Source organism: Centruroides sculpturatus, unplaced genomic scaffold (assembly GCF_000671375.1).
Source record: "Centruroides sculpturatus isolate CEXI.00-Female unplaced genomic scaffold, Cexi_2.0 scaffold149, whole genome shotgun sequence".
NCBI lineage: Eukaryota > Metazoa > Arthropoda > Arachnida > Scorpiones > Buthidae > Centruroides > Centruroides sculpturatus.
The window spans coordinates 934,511-941,538 of record NW_019384406.1 but is presented as its reverse complement, the minus strand read 5'-3'; the positions used below and the strand labels follow the sequence as shown (position 1 = coordinate 941,538).

Below are 7,028 nucleotides of genomic sequence, written 5' to 3'. Positions count from 1 at the left end.
TATCTTAATTATAATTAACAACTTTTAAAGCTTATAAAAATATCATTTAATATTTATATTAAAATTATATAATATTTATTTAAAGATAATTTAATTGAAGAAAACCCATTAGGTAGCATTGATATATTATTTAGTAACAATTCGTTTTAAAAAATTCAACTTTTAAAATAAAACAATAAAGTTATTCAAGAATCTTTTGTTATTGTTTATTCTGTAAATATACTTTTTATGGTAAATGTGTTCATTAATTTCAATTAATAGATCTACAAGAAATTTTATTGTCCATTAATGAAGTTTAATACAGAAATTAATGGAGAAAGATAGAATACAAAGATGATTAATGATGAAATATAAATGTAAAAGAACATCAAGAGACAATAAAAGAGTAACAAGGACAGAAAATTTCTGTATTTTATGATTTAGAATCAGAAAAAAAATATTATTTCATATTTTGACTCCAGATTTATATGATAATTATTTATAAAGCTTTTAGTTTCGAAGTTATAGTGATTTATAAATAATAAAAGATTTTAAACTTTCATAGGCAAGAATAGCTTTAGACTTGCTGTGACTATTAAGTTACAATATTGTAATTTAGATTCACAGCAAGTAAAGGCAAAGGTTTCCTTATATAATAATAACATTTAAAAGCTACAGACTCTAAATTGTAGCTTGTTTATCTTATATATAAATCAGGCCCTTTTCACAGGATAATTAGTACCATGTACTGTACAAACTATGCTTATTAATTATTACAGAATAAAATGATTAAAAATGTTGAACATATCTAAAAATAAATCTTTAACATATTAAAATAATAAATAATAATAATTTAAAATATAAAAATAATTTAAAAATGATTAATTATTGGAAAAGTAAATGAATATTAATGCGATTCTTTTGCATTACTTATCAATTGAAGCAATTGAAAAATATAAGAGGCTATATTTTATTTTATTTACTTCATCTAAGTAATAGATTAGACTTTATGTGAAAACTCCACTTTTTGTAATTGATTGAAGAAGTAAGAAATATGGAAGAGCAATAATTCAGAATAAAATTCCATCAAAAATACCGATCAATATTCAATTAGATCTCACGCCACATAAGCTTAAAGCATTGTCTAAAGTGTGATTGGAATGATGAAATTTAAAGCATAAATTTGAGAATTTTTAAGACATAAGTATGAAAGATATAAAATATAAATCAAAAGATTTAAATTTAAAAAACTAAATTATTTTCATTTAACTATTTCTTAATGTAAATTTTAAAAGACGTATTTGATTTATAATGCTATTTACTTTTTGAACTTTAAGACTAATTTAATTTATAAATTAGCAAAGGGGCCAAGAGCAAACTTTAGGGGGCTATTTTTGTGTAATGAAATAATATATAAAAGCATCATTTCTTTAATAATTAATCAAATTAAAATACTGTTTGTAAACTTAACATAAAAACTTTAAAGTAATTATAAAAATATTAAAATATGAACATTATTTTATAAAAGTAATGAAGATCTTGTTAACAATAAGAAACCATAGAGCGATCGTCCTCTCTAGGCCAGGCTCTGTAAATTAGTTTTAAATTTCTTCATTTTAAAATCCTTTGTACAGGTTCTTATTGAGGAGGCAATGGCAGATGCAACAGGTTTCTTTAAATTGTTTTCGATAAAAATAAAATTTCTTACAACAGAAAAGTAATCTGAAGAAAAGTCATTTGGCTCTTAAGTTCCTCAACAAACTTAACCTATTAAGGATTAAGTTTATAGTTAACTATCAAAAGAACTTAACTTTATGTTTTTTTTGGGTTAAGTCTTTGTTTTGGATCACTTCATACAATACGAAAATTAGAAATATAACTTAAAAAAAATTAATTATGGAAAATTTAAAATAATGTAATTATTGTAAATAGCTTCTGGTGCAATCAAATATAGATGCAACTAGTAAATTAAGTTTAATAATTAAAAATAAAATACAAAAATGTAATTAATTATATTAATGCATTTAGTTGAACATGATATCGTAAAGTAATGGTTGTAGTTAAAATTATTCTTTAAGCAAAAATGCAAAAATTATTAATAATAATTATCAAGATACAAATTAATTGGTAATTATTACAAATACTTTACAAATACTTTATTGTAATAAGAAAGATCTTGTTACAGGGGGTTAACTTTAGAGAATTACAAAAAATACATTAATTGGTAATTATTGAAATGATGGAGATTAAAAGTTATTTTAAAATAATAAGTAAAATAATATTTTAACATTTTGTTTGATTACTATTAAAGCATTTTANTATTTTTTCTTTTTTTTTAAAAAAGTATACTTCTTAAAAGAAAGTTTTCAAGATAAAAGTACGAGTCACTAAATTTCCTAACATTTATCTAAAGACGAATGGGTTCTATGTGTCAACTTACCTTTTTATTTAGTGTAAAATTATGCTTATTCTCTTCAAGAATATCAAAATATCATTTTTTATTTTAATCTCATAGTTAAAATTATATAATAAGTTATAGCCTAGAGTGTACTTAATTTTCTAATTATATATAATCTTATAATAGAAGTATTGTAATTATAGTTTATAACTCTCTACTTATTTATCTACTTTATTAAGTTTATATATAGAATGTCATAATATTTTCATACGTTAAGATTAATCATAAATAAACTAATTAATTGATTAATTAACACGGAATATTACCTCTATTATTAGTAATTCAGACCTTCAATGGAGTCGATCATCATGGACGAAGCGTGGTACAAGTAGACAAGATATGCTACAGGGCATTCAATAGATTGAACAAATGTAATTCAAATTCAATGTGTTATGGTAATTTTAAGAGAATTATTTAAACCAAGATATAATTTCAGAAGTAAATAAATAATTCTTATGGGATTTTAATATTTTTGTTCTTTTTGCAACCGCTATCAGTGGCCGTCCATTAATTACGTTTACAGTTTAAGAGAGGAGGACATCGCAAAAAGTAGCCTACATAATTATATCGATGGAGAAGGAGGGGGTCGAGACATTATCTAGGTAGACTTTTTTAAAATCATTTCTTTAATGTCAGGGGGTCCATGAACTATCTTACATATAATTAAAGGAAGGAAGGGGATCAAAAGTAGCTCAAAACCTGACTGTAGACGCAATTAACGAACAACCCCTAAGCAGAATGAAATTTTTTTTATTTTATATAATGCAATAAAAATCTAACAGTAATATATTATATAAAACTAAAATTTTTACATAAAATAAACCTTTTATGTTTTATGCCAATAAATGCTAACACTGTACGACTAAAGACTTACATTTCACAATATAGATAAACACAAAGTAATTAATAAATAAAATTGCTAGGACAGCAATGAAATATAAAAAATAGTTACAAAATTTGTGAATATTTTTTATATTATAAGTTACAGTTTTCTCTTACAGATAGAATATTTATATTTGTCATGTAAAACAAGGCTTTAATTGTGTAAAAATGTATTGTCCTCAAGCAAACTTAAACATTTTTCGGTTTAATTACTATGGTCTTATGTAAGTTCTTGTACTAACAATGCACAATATTACCTCTTTTTAAATAGTTTTGTTTTCTTAGAATATTGGTTTTACCCTGTAATTAAACAAAACTATAAACTATTCAAAAGGATATTGCAGAATTTCACTAGGATATAATAATGATATTTAGATGTAAACTGTAACCAATAAAAATTATTTTTGTTTAACATATTTTTGGAATTTTTTGCCAAAATTATTATATTTATTTTTAAATTTATACACAATATTTCCAGCTAAATATTTTAAGCCTTCTTTAGTAATTTGATTTGTAAAACACCAAACAATTTAATAACTATTGGGGCCAAGAGCAAACTTTAGGGGGCTATTTTTGTGTAATGAAATAATATATAAAAGCATCATTTCTTTAATAATTAATCAAATTAAAATACTGTTTGTAAACTTAACATAAAAACTTTAAAGTAATTATAAAAATATTAAAATATGAACATTATTTTATAAAAGTAATGAAGATCTTGTTAACAATAAGAAACCATAGAGCGATCGTCCTCTCTAGGCCAGGCTCTGTAAATTAGTTTTAAATTTCTTCATTTTAAAATCCTTTGTACAGGTTCTTATTGAGGAGGCAATGGCAGATGCAACAGATTTCTTTANACTCAACTTACTCGCCTAAACTGTCCGTAGCATGGCGCTGGACGGCGGAAAGTAGTTCGGCTGCTCGTCCGCGATGACGAGTTGGCGATGACGTTTTACCGCGTTTTACGCGTCCCTTTTAGCGTCTTTATACGAATATTGTCGCAATTTTTTCGCCGCGTTATAGGAATCTCCGTTATAGGAACCCGCGTTATAGGGGGTGTACTGTACTGTACTTCAATATTTATTTCTGTTTTTTTTTTTTTCTGTCTTGCGAGCATTAAGAATTTCCTCTTTTCTATATCATTATGAGTTTGATCGGAAATATAGAAGAGGTAGCCAGATGTTGAGGATAGACTCAACGTGTACAGGTCAACCTACTCCCACTTATGAAACTTCTGAATCGATTATGGCTCGAACCCGAGCCTCCAGGTTGTTGTTTTTACCACTTTGCCCGCGCAACGGTTATAGTTTTTCTTTATTATATTTTCAAATAATAAGAGATTTAAAAAACTACCAAGTTAAGATTCCATGGGACTTTAGAATACAAACAGACAAAGTTCTAGTACATGATACACCAGATATAACTGTGGTTGAGAGAAAAAAGTGTGGATCATTGACACTGCCATACCAGGAAATTCTCCAAGATCAAATAAAAAGAACAAGAAAAGATAATAAAATACCAATATCTAAAGATTGGAATTCAAAGGTTATGGTAATAACCAGCAATTGTGGTACCAATAGTCATTGATACACTGGCTGCTGTTCCAAAACAATTTATGCCAACACTCAGAAGATCTGAAAATTGCCATCAGTCAACTACAAAAAAGCCACACTGCTGCTGGGGTCCACACATCTACTCCAATACATTACATCTTAGATTTTTCCTAAAAATCTGATGTGTAAAAATAACCAATACCAGCAATACAATTGACAGCTGAGAAACAGCAAATAATAATAACAGTGAATGCTTTTATATTTAATCTATTCCTTTAAAAATATTCATAAAAATTTCTAAAAGCAAGAACTTTTATAAAAACATTGCCAAGTTTACTTTACAGATATTATATCTTTCTTTCTTTTTTGTTTTAAAACAGTCATTGCAATTTCTTTCTGCTATTTTGGTTCAAGAGAAGAAAAAGAAATAATGATACAGTATTATTATTTCTCTTTCCCCTATAGAATACTGCACTTTTATTTTTTTTTGTCTGTATAATTTTGTTTTTAAAATGCCTGATGAGTATATTTTTGTTTCAAATATAATATAGGTCTACAGAGAAATATTTAAAGAAAATCTCTGTATATATAATGATTTCTAGCTCATTAAATTTAATAATTTTGTTAATATTAAATTAAAAGAACAAATATTAATTTATTTGAAATAAATATTATTAATTTCCATTCATATTTTTCATAACTTTTGTTTTGCTTATTTAATATTTTTACATATGTCATTCTTGAGAATATTTTAAATATTTATATAATTATTATAAATTATGGATCCAATTTTTAAGTGAGAAAATACTAAAAAATAAAGAGGGTTTTAAAACCATTAATTAAACCAAAAGATTGCATAAAAATATAAAGGAAGTTTCTGAAATTAGATTGGTTTGAAACAGAGAAAATTGAAGAAGAAAAGAAAAATTGATGCGCTTTTCTTTGTTTTTATCTCACAACAGGATGTTCTGTAAAGAAAAGAATGATGCTTGTTTCTTTCAACAAAGTTTTCTTTGTTCTTCTAACGAGAATGAAAACGTTGTTGCAATAAAGTCAGAAATATCGTTTAAGAGAAACAGTCCATCTTTATGTGAAATTCTTTCGTAAATGCGAACTATGGTTCCAAAAATACATTAATTACACCATACCAGAACGTTGAAAAAAGGGATAACCATTAGTTTTTCCTTCTCATTGTCATCATTCTCTTCACACATATATTTTCTACAAAAATTCATATTTTTAAATACCACATCAATACGTGCCAAGTAAAACATTTTAATAGAAAAAAAAATGTCTATAATATTCTCGATGATTTTATTCTGTTTTCTCAATTTTTACAATCCGATTTGCTCGTATTCCCGTTGCTTTCTGGCACAATTTTAAATGGTTACGTCTCTTAAAATGGATTTTATTTTGGAGGGAAAAAATATATATATTGTAATATGTGATTTTAATACTTAAATCTATAAAATATAATGTGTATTAAATTTTTTATTAAAATATTTTTAAAAAGTGCGCTCACCTTTCTTCCTTTCAAGAAGTCTAAGGCGGTTTGAACATTTTGTAGCATGTGGAATCGCATGCGACCCCTCTCTCTCGGCTAAATATATATATATATATATATAAAATGCTTTTACTTTTAACTAAGATATTTAATTTATTATTCATTATATTCTTACGGCATGTTAACTTACCAATAATTCTCCGGATAGAACTTCCAGTAATGAAATAAGGTTGTGACCATCTCGTAAATCGATGAATAAGTCGTCAACGTGCCTACTCGACTGAGAAATTAAAGTAATTTTAATGTTTAACACCTTCTATATCGTCATATAAATCATATTATCCTATTAATTTAATTATTATAAAGTAAATTACAATTAAAAAAAGTAATAGATTCTCACCTTTCTCTAAAATTATACAGTATCCAGATTGCGAATAAAGTAAAGATTATATTTTTATTTTACTTTTTAATGTTTTAAAATTAAATCAAATTCTTATAAAATAAATAAATTCGAATATAGTCTATATATAAGCATTTACAGTCGACCCCCCTATAACGCTGTTGATTTTTCCGTTTTATATGAATTCCATGTTGTACGAGTCACTTAGATTTTACAAATACGTGAACCATTCACAGCCCGGCACACGTATTT

General features: G+C 25.6%; 1 long non-coding RNA gene across 1 annotated transcript; it reads right to left on the bottom strand.

Moving 5' to 3' along the window:
• Positions 1–6,394: 6,394 nt before the first annotated feature.
• On the bottom strand, positions 6,395–6,768 carry LOC111618850. The gene is made up of 2 exons (XR_002755649.1): positions 6,567–6,768; positions 6,395–6,472 (listed from the first exon to the last, which is right to left on the bottom strand). It is a non-coding gene; the product is annotated as an uncharacterized LOC111618850 (long non-coding RNA).
• Between the last annotated feature and the right edge of the window lie 260 nt (positions 6,769–7,028).